This window comes from Mustela erminea, chromosome 21, assembly GCF_009829155.1.
Source record: "Mustela erminea isolate mMusErm1 chromosome 21, mMusErm1.Pri, whole genome shotgun sequence".
In the NCBI taxonomy this organism is placed as follows: Eukaryota; Metazoa; Chordata; class Mammalia; order Carnivora; family Mustelidae; genus Mustela; species Mustela erminea.
The window spans coordinates 37443725-37457396 of NC_045634.1; the positions used below are offsets into that span (position 1 = coordinate 37443725).

At 43.4% G+C, this 13672-nt stretch overlaps 1 protein-coding gene across 2 annotated transcripts in view; it reads left to right on the forward strand.

The window, feature by feature from the left end:
- Positions 1-13672, forward strand: part of CSMD1 (CUB and Sushi multiple domains 1) — a 1941062-nt gene that overhangs the window by 1667212 nt on the left and 260178 nt on the right. The window lies entirely within an intron of this gene.

Here is a 13672-nt window from a genome sequence, read left to right on the forward strand (position 1 = left end):
CATGAAGGTGGCAGGTTAATCTAGAAGTATCAAGAAGAAGAAAATGAGCCAACTCTCACCCAGGAGGGCTACACGTCTAACATACAGGCCAATGTTGTGCACAGTGTTATCATCACACCAATTAATTTTTTATGTAAAAACTTGCGCTTTTCCCTTTGTAGTTTTTCATAATAGGACAGCTTTTATAATCAACTATATTTTGTGTGTACTTTTCCTTAGTTTTATGTGGCTCATAAAAAAATGATAATTTCGCAGTTTGCATTTATTCCCCTCCTGTGGTCAGTTGGCTCTGCACAGTGTTTTCGGTGCCTTTCTGGTCACGGAAACACAGCTCCACGAACCACTTATAGAAATTAACATCATCGACTGAAAACTAAATTTCTGAATATGAGGTCCAGACCAGGAAGTAATTTAGGCTAAAAAAACGAAACACCTCATTTCCTTCATTCTTCTGGGTGACTGTTGTAAATTACTATTATTTTAAATTAAATCCAAGCTTATGATACATTTTTCAATCCAGGTTTATAGTACATGCAACATATGTGTAAAAGTGCAAACTTATTTTTTGAGAATTGATCATTTAGCTTACTATGTTTATTTCACAAATAATTCACCTTCCTTCTGTAACATATCCTTTGTTACGTTAATGCTAGTTATTGTGTCAATGCCAGTAAGAGTTACTGTTTATTAAATACACCTTCTGGGCCAGGCTTCAGGCTAGGTGCTTTAAATCCTTGCTTGCCAGTATTTATTGAGCATCTACTATATCCAAAGCAGTGTGCTGATAGCTTGGCATATCAATGAGCAAGACAGACAGGGCTCTTGTCTCAGGAAATGTGCCCTCTGGCCAAGTACACTCAGATCACTACTGCAGCCCCGTGGGACTAGTCCTCTGACTGGAGAGGGCCAGGGAGCACTGAGAAGGGTGACTCCCTTAAGGGTGAAGGAATGAAGGGAAGACTTCTGGAAAAGACTGTTTTAAGCTAAGACTGGTAGGACAAGTGAGCAAGGGTGTGGGGGACTGTCCGTAGCAAAGGGTACGTGTGTTTGCAAAGGCCCAGAGATGAGAGAGAACTGTAAGGTTCTTTTGTCAAGGCCGTGTTGGGGTGATGGAGAGAAATCTACCAGACCAACTTAAGAAAACCCTGTCATTGGCTCCTGGGAATGAGAAGGGTGAGTGGGTGCCCGGCACACCTGCCTGGACCCAGCCCTTCCGGTGGGGTCACTGGGACCTCCCCGTCATGAGTCTCCAATCCTGGCCATCTCCCTCGTCCCAGTTCAGGGGACCATCACAAGGAGGGTGACTTTATCATTTTTATTCAAAGTGGGATAGTTTTTCAAACAAACCTGGGTGCTCTTAGTAGTTCCGCTGGGACAACTGGTGTCAGCCGGACCTGTCCTGAGCAAAGCTGAAGTCCTGTGTTGGGCTGGCCATCATGGGTCTCCACAGCCAAGACAGACGGGCTCCTTCTCTCAGAGCTGTCTGTCCCAGGGGAGACACAGCCATGTGTAAATATGGCTGCTCTGGGAGATCGGGAAGAATGCCTGGGAAAGAGGTCTGGACAGTTTGGTACATGACAGGGTCACTGAATGACCAGCTCCATGATGACCCAGAAAAGTCTTTCTGAGAAGTTGACATTTGAACATGACCCAAATACCTTGACTTGCAAAGATCAGAAGAAGGAACATTTCAGAGGAAGGGAGTTGCCATTGGAAAGCCCAACCGTGCGGAGTGAGCTAGTGAGTGTGGAGGAGGAGCAAGGTGGTCAGTGCGGTGAGGCCTAGCGGGTGCAGGGGTGGGCGGTGAGGCCTAGCGGGTGCAGGGGTGGGCGGTGAGGCCTAGCGGGTGCAGGGGTGGGCGGTGAGGCCTAGCGGGTGCAGGGGTGGGCGGTGAGGCCTAGCGGGTGCAGGGGTGGGCGGTGAGGCCTAGCAGGTGCAGGGGTGGCCGGTGAGGCCTAGCGGGTGCAGGGGTGGGTGGGGGGCCGGCTCCTGGGTTTTTTTTTTTTTTTTTAAGATTTTATTTATTTATCAGAGAGAGAGAGGGAGAGAGAGTGAGCACAGGCAGAGTGGAAGGCAGAGGCAGAGGGAGAAGCAGGCTCCCTGCTGAGCAAGGAGCCCGATGTGGGACTCGATCCCAGAACACTGGGATCGTGACCTGAGCCGAAGGCAGCTGCTTAACCAACTGAGCCACCCAGGCGTCCCCGGCTCCTGGGTTTTGAGAACTGCCCAGCTGTGGTCAGACTCCACCAAAGACTTTCTATAGGGACATGATAGGACCTGACTTGTATTGCTGAAGGGTCATCCCCAATGTCATATGCAGGATGGGTTTCACCAGGAGACAAAGGAGAACTGAGGCCTGGCAACTGTGTTGAGGAAATAGAATTAAAAACACAACCTTCTGGGGCACCTGGGTGGCTCAATCGGTTAAACTTCTGCCTTCCGCTCAGGTCATGATCCTGGGGTCCTAGGATCGAGTCCCGCATCAGGCTCCCTGTTCAGTGTGGAGCCTGCTTCTCCCTCTGCCTCTTCTGCTCCCCCTGCATTTGCTCTTTGTCAAATGAATAAATAAAATCTTAAAAAATAATAAAAACAGAAACTCTCTCCATGAAGGAAAAACAGACAGAAAATAATGGTGTTATTAAAGAAGCATTAAGCCAGAGTGTGATGTGCCTTCTGCTACAAGTTTGCAAAGACAGGAAAAAACTGTCTCCTTTTTATGTGACAAGATATAAGCCATTACGTGCATGTTCTCGGGGTAGACTGTGAGCAGCGCTCGCACAAGAGGACTTGGCAGCACCATGTACGGTGACATCGTTCACCCTATGCTGACTTGGTAGCTGGGTAGTTAGGGAGTTCATCTGCGCCAGTTAACTGGCTTTGTGTAAAGGAAGACCTCACTTGTGAAAGGAGGCGCGTGACTTCATACCGTGGCTCAGGTCTCCTTCCCTTGCGGACGGCAGAAACACCAGCCTGCTCTTGAGACAGTCCGAGGGATGACTCCCAGCACCTTGAAAAACACTGTGTTTCATCGTGAGGATGGCAAGGGGCCCTAAAAATTGAGCATCCATTTTAGAGAGAGCAAATACTAATTGCAAGTTTTCCAAGTACATATTCTAAGAAGACAGGCAGAAATCTCCTCGTTTGTTTTCAGCAGGGAGAAATGAGCTTGGACCTGGGCTTACAGGAATAGCAAGGGGCTGGACCCAGTGTGCAGAGGACCAGGGGTCAGCTGTGCTGTGCTGCCCAGACAGGGACAGGCTGACGGAGCAAGTGTTCCTCCTGCGAACTGAGGACAGCGGTTAGACTGTCATTTTCTCTCTACCTCTGAGTTCTTGGCTGAGACCTCCCGTAATTAAAGTCAGAAGAAAACAAACACGAGTTTGTTAACATGTATATGTCACGTGTGCCCGGGGATGCCCAGGGAGAGGGAGTGAGTCACCTGGTGCCCCAGACTCCTTCGTAAATGCTGTTCCTAACTAAAGGCAGAAGCAAAAAGGCGTGTGGCAAGGGCAGGCTCTTGTGGGGGGTTGGGGAAGAGCAAGGGCAAGGTCGGAGAGGAGGGAAAGCTCAGCGGATCAGAGCCTCCTGGGAGCCTTTGTCCTGGTCCTGGCTTGGAGACGAGACCCTCTGAAGAGGGGAGCTGTCCCTTCCTGTCTCTTACAAACGGGCGACTTCGACTCTGATCTCAGAACTCCTGCGTCGGCTCTTCTCTCAACAGTCCTCTCGAAATAAACCGAGGCCAGCACGGGATACTTCCGGGTGGCTTATTCTCCTACCCTTCAATGACATTTACAAAGATGGGAAAATAATTGATGCGTAATGAATTAATTAGTCAAACAATTAATTAGTCCAACGCACGCTCTGTTTCACAAAGTGGACGTGGTACCAGCGTGCCCACTTGCCTCCCCAGATGATTTTCAGAAACACCTCTGGGCTCTTTGTCAGCATCAAATCCAGAATCTCCCTCCGAGGGATTCTGAGCTTGCCCCTGAAATGTCCAGGAAATGAAGTGTGGGTCTCCACGTTTGGAAAACGACTCTTCTTACTTCTGAGAACCTGGGGTAGGCAGAGGTGAGAGTCTGTCTCTGGGACCTCTGGGGCTTTAAGCCACCGGGTAACGCCTTCACGGAGGGACAGGTGAAAACCAGGCCCGCCCTCCTCCGTGGCTGCCATGCTCTGAGGATGGCTAGAGCTCTCATGTCCTTCTTCCTTCCTCTTGTCTTCCTCGTGTCCTCTCTTCCTCCTTAATATCCTGGCACCAGCCTTTGGTCCCCAAATGGTCACTCATCAGTTCTCTCCTCTGGGTCCTAGAAGGCCCAGATCTCAGCCACTGTCCCTGCTGAATCCACTGTCCCCACAAGTGCTTCTGCTCTGGCTGGCCTGCCTCCATGATTTGCCTTTGGGGGGCTGACTTGGAGAAGCAGACAAAGTCTGAGCTCCTGGTCACGTGTCCCCACAATGGGCTCTCTTACACTTTGCTGGGAGTTTGCCCCCTAGCCCCCCCCACAAAGATGCTTCTGCAAACTCACCGCCCCTCACCTGGGTGACCTACAGGCTTTTGGAAAAGATCCTCCCATCCAAACAAAAGCTGGCTTCTCCCCCAGAGGATGGGAGAGGTCCCCCACATTTACATGACTAAGAGGACCACCCAAGAGACCATCCCTCCTTCCAAAATTATTTCAGCTGATGCCTGCAAATAAAAGCAGGAGATAGGCAGGCTGCCCCCTCCAAAAAAAAAAAAAAAAAAAAGGCCTCACTGGGCACCCCCTATAGTCTCTGCCTAGCCAGTAGCCTATTACATACTGCAAAGGACCTTTTAAGCGCGCTTTCCTTAGTAAGTTGAGCGATACGGCTTGTACTTAATGTGCACCTTGTGTTTGTATTAGATACACCTGCTTCCGTATGTGGACTGCACTGGGCTGCGGGGTGCACTTTTCTATCGCGTGCTAAGCATTCTATCTATTGAGATGTGCTACAAAGGGGTATTTTAAAACAATGTGTGTATGGTCAGCAAACTTCTATAAACCAATGACTCGGTCAATGAACACGTTTAAGTGGTGTCTAAAAACATGGAAGGAGACTTTATGCATTTCACAGTCCATGGCCCCGTCCTTAATTTTTATTTTATTAGGAAAAAACATAATTTTGTATATAATGTATGAATACGTATATATATATTTTAAATATACACACATATATATGTACGTGTGTGTTGTATATATAGAGATGTGTATATGTGTGTGTGTGTGTATAAAACAAGCTGTAGGGTATTTTTGTTAAAATTATATATTTTATAGAAAATATCATTTTAATTTCATGATAAAATATTAATTACGAATAAAATATTATTTTATAGTATTTTGTATACAAAATACAGATATGTATATATATATATATACATATAGGTCTATAGGTTCTTCAGAGTCAAAAATTACTTTACCTGATTGGAAGGAAATGTGGGCCCACTGCAGGTTCTTATGTAGTAGTTCTATTCTGTCTATACTATTAGAAACAAAAAGATGCATTTTTTTTTACATGAAGGGGAGCCCGTGTTTTAGATCGCTCAAGTTGACTGGAATGGTCCTGAATTCCTGTGGACGAGGGTTGGAGATGTCCCTTAGATTCTGCGGGGCCTGTGGGAAGTGTCTTTATGACCTGAAGTATTCCAGAGAACCCCCTGGGAAATTAAAAATAACTCAATATTCATCATCTCAGAAATGGTACCTTCTTTTTCTAAGGTAATAGAGGGATAAGGCTAATGACACTGTTTAAGTATCGTTTCCCTTTTTTTTAATGGTGATAAACTAAGAAGATTCAGAGTCACCAAAATCCCATTTGGAGAGAAAATATTGAAGAGAAAAATGAGTCAAAGGTGTGTTGTGGCACATAAAAGAGCACAATCGTGAGAAAGAAATGAGCTCATGGTTTCATCGATAACTTTGTGTGACCCAGAGAATGGAGGAGCCATTTCTGACCCCATCACAATGTCTTTGGTTGAGGGTTTTCATTTTAGTTTCTGGATGAGTTTTATTGCCTTTACCAGGAAACATCTTTCCACAATTCAGAACTAGATGAAAATAAAATGGCATTTATTTCAAAGACCCAAACTATGTATTTCCCCCGTATTACTTAAGATTGTCATCTTTGTTTCACCTCAAGCGCTCTCACTGCTTTCTTAATCCAATCTGGAGAACCATAGCACATTTTATTTTTATGTCGTAATTCTAGGAGGAAAGAGTAAAGGTTTGGGGTTCACTTCAATTCGACTAAGATGTCATGGTTGATTAACTGGTAATTTTAAATAATCTTTGAAAATGCACAAGCAAATATATGCTCCTTTTCTAAGAACATAGAAAGAGCCATGTTATGACAACTCACCTTTTTATATATTTACCTAATTTTGTGAATGCAATATTTCTATGTATTAGACAACATGAAATTCACGAGTATTTAATTTTTAATGGTGTGCTCTAGATTTACTCTAGATATTTCAAATAAAAATTTGGTTTAAAGGTAGAAAATGTAGGATTTTTTGTGGCTCAGTTGGTTAATCTCCTTCCTTTGGCTCAGGTCATGATCCCAGGGTCCTGGGATCCAGCCCCAAGTTGGGCTCCCTACTGAGCGGGGAACCTGCTTCTCCTTGTCCCTCTGCCTTTTCCCTCTCTCAAATATATACATACATATATACACACACACACGCACACACACACACACACACACACACACATATATATATATATATATATATATATTTTTTTTAAGTAGATAATGTACTTGTAAAGCTGAATTAAGCATCAAACCATTGAATGACATACAACCATTAGTGCAAGCCAGTGTTTTCTATACTGGCATTCTGTTGATCTTTATTTGGAAGAATTTGAAGAATTTAAAGGTTTGTTGAGAAAAAAGTGCTCTTTGTTACATAAATTTAGGAAACACTAGATTAAACTATTTTTAATAGGTTTCTTTGCTGTAGAATTTCTCTGAACCCTTAATCCCTGCTGTGCAGCAAGAATGCACGAGAGAGCACTAGAACACACAGGATTGTTAGAGTATACAGTATCGATTGCCAGTCTTGTTTGACCAATACCTGTTAATAACCTACAGAAGTTTCCTATGGGCCAGTCATTTTTTGCAAGGCTGATGTACCTGTTGAGATTCTTATTCATGCACAAAATCTGTGCACCTTTGTGTAAAGTTTCTTTATTGGGCAGTGTGTTTTTGAATATGAATTTGGAAAGAGAAGTAATTAAAACATATCTTTGTTTTAAAAATTACAATGAAGGGAGCCTGGGTGGCTCAGTCTGTTAAGCATCTGTCGTCAGCTCAGGTCATGATCCCAGGGTGCTGGGATCGAGTCCCGCATCGGGCTCTCTGCTCAGTGGGGAGCCTGCTTCTCTCTCTCTCCCTTCTTTCTCTCACTCTCAAATAAATAAATAAAATCTTTTAATAAATAAAATAAAAAATTGCAATAAGAGTCACCCATGATCTCCTTGATGTTCATATCATATAAACCGTGGCAGAAATTATCAGTTGGAATGGCATATGTAGTCATACGCACAACCATTTGCTTGAGGAGAAGATGAAATTTCCTTTGAGGATGTGCAATGAAGTCCAGAAGAGAAGTTTGTAAATGTACAATAGAATTTGCTTATGCTTTTGGCTTGCTTGTATGTATGTTTGTTTGTTTTTCTGAAGCTCAGCAAAATCTCAGAAAGGTGGAGGGCAAGTAGCTCTTAGGTTACTTAAGATCATTACCTGAGTAGTAAGCTCCACGTTGCTTCTAAAACACTAGTTCCACACGAGTACATGTTGTTGCCTAGAAGGCGACCGCTATGGGGGATGAGTCTGGTGACTGAATTCTGGAGTTGCTGTTCTGTATCATACAAATGTGTGGCTGACAGGTGCGACGCTCCTGACTTTATCCCTAAAAGTTCTGCATCCTGAAGTCTATTCTGCATTCTGTCTTCTTTCAGGGTGACGTGCTCGCTTTCTGCCCTGCCTTCTAACCTTTGTAGCTGATCATGATAGGGCATTTCCTGCTCCTTTCCCTTGGGAAACATCTGTGAGGCTCAAACCCTGCCTCTCCTCTTTGCATCTACTGAGAACTGTACTTCCCAGTAAGATTGTCTTCCCCTAAACACTAGAAGTGATAGTGATGTGGAGGATGGCAGGCATGCCACGCCAGACATCATGCTGTGGTGCTGAGTATGACTGTAACTGAGGCGCTTCAATGTCTAGCATTAGAGTAAAATAGGTACTTTGGTAATGTATTACCTGAAAATACATTAATGATGTTGGATAAAATTGTTGTGAGTCTTTAAAAATGCATCACTAAACCTGTAAGAAAATAAGAAACCCTCAGAGCTCCCAGAATCTTGTTAAACAGGGAGAAGTCAGGGAGCCCAGAACTGGACTTTGTCTTGACAGCAACTGTCAGTAGATCCTGGTGACCCGAGCTGCCCTTCTGAGAGTCCAATGGGCTGAGGGACTAGGCAGCAAATTCTTAGATCTATTGGATACCCTCATGTATAGCTGGTACTCAAGGGGAGAGGGTTTACTGTGCATGTAAGAGAGAATAGAGAGATTGTAAATAGATAGATACCAAATAGATAGATAGATAGATAGTTGTAGATAGATGATAGATACTGATGCATAGAGACATGAATACATGGATACATGGGTATAGGCGTAGACATAGATATGCATGATCTAGAACTCATAACCAGAAGCAGGTATCAAACTAGCTTATAGGTGAATTCCTACCATCTCTATGGTCAAAAATGCATCACATTCCCATAAATGAAAATTTATTTTAAAGAGGTAGAAAGTTTTTAGTATTCCAGCCACATGGTAAAGTCAAATATGAATCCCATCCGGATGAAAATACCTTTAGAGTAGACCGCAAAGAATTAGTATAGGTGAAGCCCCAAAAAACAGAGGTGCAAATTCAAAACTCAGAAGCACTATAGTTTCCATGAGGTATTGGAATTATCATCATATCAGGAAGAGTGTAAAAAATAATAGAGAACCAAGCTAGAGGTATCAAAATTCCAAGTTTCAAGATATGATACAAAGCTATAGACATCAAGACAGTATGGTACTGACACAAAAATAGACACACAGATCAATAGAACAATAGAAAACCCATTAAGAAACCCATAGACATATGGTCAAATAATCTTTTTTTTTAGATTATATTTATTTCTTTGAGAGAGAGAATGAGCAGGGGGAAGGGCAGAAGGAGAAGCACTCCCCACCGAGCAAGGATACCACCCCAGGACTCTTAAGTCAGACGCTTAACTGAGCCACCCAGGTGCCTCTCAAATAATCTTTGACAAAGGAGTCAAGTATATACAATGAGGAAAAGACATCCTTTCAATAAGTGGTGCTGAGAAAACTAGGCAGCCACATGCAGAAGAATGAAGCTGGACCACTTTTTGATTATCACATAGAAATAAACTCCTGAAATAGACCCCAAATCATAAAACTCCCAGAAAGAAAATAGGTGCTTATTTCTAGGACATTGGCCTTTGCAGCATTTTTCTAGATGTACCCCCTCAGACAAGGAAAACAAAAGCAAAAAGAAACTATTGACAACAACAAAATGAGAAGGCAGCCTGCTGAAGGAGGGGAGATAGTTGCAAGTGATATATCCTATAAGGGCTTACGATCCAAAATACATAAAGAACTTGTATAACTCAACACCAGAAAAAAAAAAGAATTAAAAACTGTGCAGAGGAACTGAATAGATGATTTTCCAAAGAAGACATCCAGATGGCCAACAGACACGTGGAAAGATGTTCAGTATCACTAAACGTCAGGGAAATGTCGATGAAAACCGCAATGAGATACAACCTTACACCTGTCAGAATGGCTAGAATCGAAAAGACAAGATGTAACAAATGTTGGCAAGCATGTGGAGAAAAAGGCACCCTTCTCTGTTGTTTGTGGGCCTGTAAATGGTGTTGGCATTGTGGAAACACTTTGGAGGTTCCTCAAAAAGTTAACAATGAAAATACCATACAATCCAGTAATTCTACTACTGGGTATTTACCCAAAGATAACAAAGCAAAAAACCCTCACTAATTTGAAAATATGTATGTACGCCTATGTTTATTGTAGCATTATTTACAATATCCAAGATATGGAAGCAACCCAAGTGTCCGTTAATGAATAAGGAAGAAGTGGCATATATATATACTTTATATATTTATATATATACTTAGCCATAGAAAAAAACGAGATCTTGCCATATGTGACCACATGGGTGGATCTAGAGGGTATTAGGCCAAGTGAAGTAAGTCAGACATCCAAAGATAGGTACTGTGTGATTTCAGTTACATGTGGAAGCTAAAAAGAGAACATACACACAACAAAAAGGCCCATAAATCAGAGAAGAAATTGATAGTTGCCACAAGGGAGGGACTGGGGGGTGTGGACAGAGCGTGTGAAGGGGCGTGGGAGGTGCACACTTCCAGTTATGGAATGAGTAAGACGTGGGAGTGAAAGGTCCAGCACAGCGATCGCAGTTGGTGGTGTTATACTAATGTTGTATGGTGACAGATAGCGGGCAACTTGTGGAGAACAAGTATAGTGAGGGGAGTTGTCAAATCATTATGTAAAACACATGATAAAAACGAGTGAAAATATGAGTAAGTAACATTATACTGTATGAATAGCCACATATATCTGAAAACAAGTGATGACTAATCAAAAAGCATAATGATGGAAAAGTTAACTCACTGCCGTTTGCAGATAATAAATCTGATGGAGACGCAGAGCAGATGCTGGTAGGAAAACAGGCCCCATGATTGTCCGGAAGAGAGAACGAAGTTTACAAGGATTGTAAGATGAGAGGAAGGTGAAGACACATGGAAGAAAGAGATACCTGTTCCATTTTATCTGTTCCATTTTAATTTGAGAAGCAGGGAAAGGAGATATTCCACAGGATAATGGCTTAATCCTCAGATTCAAAAGCTCCAATAAATTCCAAGCAGAGGTAATGAAAGTAAGATTGCGGGTAGACACAGTATGATGAAAATTTGAATACCAAACAACAGAGCTTGATCTCATCACGGTTTGGGACTGTGAGGGGACGTGAGAACACTGCTGGAAACCAGAAGAACTAAAATAATGTCTTACCAGCATTGAGGGGGAAAATGGCAGCCAGTTATTAACCCTGAGCTACAGACTCAGTAAAAACATCCTTTAGGAGTGAAGGAGAATTTCAGATATTTTGAAAGCACTGAAGTATTTTTGGACAAAACACAGTTTACCACTGTAGGACTTGTTTCAGTCAGCTATTGCTGCGTAACAAAAAAAATTATTTAAAAACCCCAAAATATAAGTCCTGTGTACGTCAGGGGGGCAGCTCTTCTGTTTTCAGCTGTGGAGCAGCTTTGCTTCAAGGTCCTGATCTGCAGGCTGACTGGAAGGTCCGCCTCCTGCTCCTCTTCGTCTTCCAGCACTAACAGACATGGCTTGAATGGTCAGGGCAGACGGGTAAGAGGGTAAGCCCCTTGAACCAGCGTAAGTGTTTGCTGGTATATTAATGCAATGGAGAACCATACGTGACGGACATCAATAACACAGAGCATCAGACCTAAGTGTGGATGACTCAGAAACGTAATACCGAGCCAGAACGTCTCAGGAGAACCTGCAATGTGTGATTCCGTTTATGTGAGTTCAGAAGGGAGGTTCTCCATGCAGCTGCTGTTGGAATGCATACATTTGCGCTAACTAGAGAGAAGCGAAGGCATGATAGCTGTGAACTTCCAAGTGCTTACCTCATCGGGAGTGAAGGGAGGGCATGAGGTAAGGAAGTGCAGGCATCAGTAGGTGTCATCAATATTTCTGAGTGATAATGATCTATTTCTTAAATCTGAATGTTATTTAAATGTTGACTTTTGGTTGTTAGTAGCGTTCTAGAGCCATGTGATTGTATATTCGATACCTGATAAAGCCAATTAGAGAACAGTAGTGAGTGAGTAAGGCAGCCTCGGCCTTCCATTAGCTTAGAGCACACCAGGGGGAGAGCCAGCTTGGCGAGCCATCACACATCCGCGGTCACCGCAGACTTGATCAGTTAGCACCTGTCCTGATTAGTTACCCGAAGGTTAGTGAGCTCAAGTGATCTGCGTGCCAAGGAGCAAGGCTGGGATCAGAAGCAAGTCGGACACCTCTCCGGGTCCTCGATGCCCGTCCTTTCCTTCCGTGTGCGCCGTTGAACCACTTCCTTTTGTCTTGGATTGTTGGTTCCGCTGTAAGTTCGTTAAAAATCCCTAGAGAACACAGAGCAGGTCCTGCACACTTTGCATCTCCTATCTTTTATTTAAATTTCTTTTATCTTGCCAAATGCATAACAATGCCCCAGGATTTCCCAAACCAAACCAAATAAGAAACTCCAAACACAGACATCAAAGCGTGATGGACCTTACATCTACAAACATTACGGAGCTCCATGCTGCAGACAGCATGGTGCAGACAGCATGGTGGCATGCCATTGGGCAAGAGCTGTTTTTCATCCTTCTCTCTCAGCAACAAGTGTTACCTGCCCTGGAGCATGCCGCAAGAAAAGCTAGCTTTCTCTCACAGCCCCTTCAGCAGTGAAGAGGGACAGAGCTCACCATTGTAGTTGAAAGTGAAAATGGAATATATATATATATATGTATGTATGTATTTTTTTTCCTTCTTGTAAGCTTTGGACCCTGATGTGTGCCTTCCTAATTTTTAGTAGAACATCAAGTACGTAGAAGTTACAGAAATTGGAGAAAATAGCCAGTACTTTCCCGGCCTTTTCCTTTCAGTGCAATGTGGGAGTTAGAATTCTGGGCCAGAATCTGGGTAGGAAGGCAAGCTCATTGACTGGCTTCAAGCAGATCTGGTAGCTGCCTGTGTGACGTGACTCTGGGTGTGTCTGTTAGAATATGCACACCCGAAGATTGCCAGAGGCTTATGTTCCAGTGCTCCAGCTGTCCCTCGAAAGCTCTCTTACAAGCTTGTTGGCAGATGCTGGCTTCTATTAAGCTCACTTGAAATTCCTAATGCTTTTTCTATTTTTTGACCCCAAAGTCATCATTTTTAGAGCTTCTGTTAAAACCAGGATGACCATATAATTTATTGTCCAAGTTAGAAATTTTTGGGAGTGAAATGGGGTTGCTGGTCTTTTTACCAAGAAAGTAGCCCCTTTGAGACTAAGAATACCCTGGTTCGAGCTGACGTGAACCTTCTCTCGGTGGTTCCCATTCCAACATCAATTCGGTCACCTCAGCTGGTTGTCACCTGGAAGGCACAGACCGTAAATTTATCCTATTCTGTTTTACTCAAGGTTCTTTGCGATTGATGTACTTTAATGAAATATTTTAAATGTCATGAAAGTAATGTTAGCAAGAAAATCAGAGGCGAAGGTGTGTGTCCGCGTGTGTATTCAGTAAGGCATGATACGGTTCCTTGACTGTTTCATCACTGCGTTTTCAGCGAATTTTGCCTGTGCTTGTTCAAAGAAACCATTATCAAGATTCACGTTATGGAATGTATCCCTGGGAACAGAAACTTCTCATACATTCGCATGCGGACCGACCAGTCGTGACGCCCGCCAGTCAAGAGGACTTCCGTACCCAAGGGCTGCCACACTTACGTAAGGGTGGGGACCCTGTTCCCATTGCTTGAC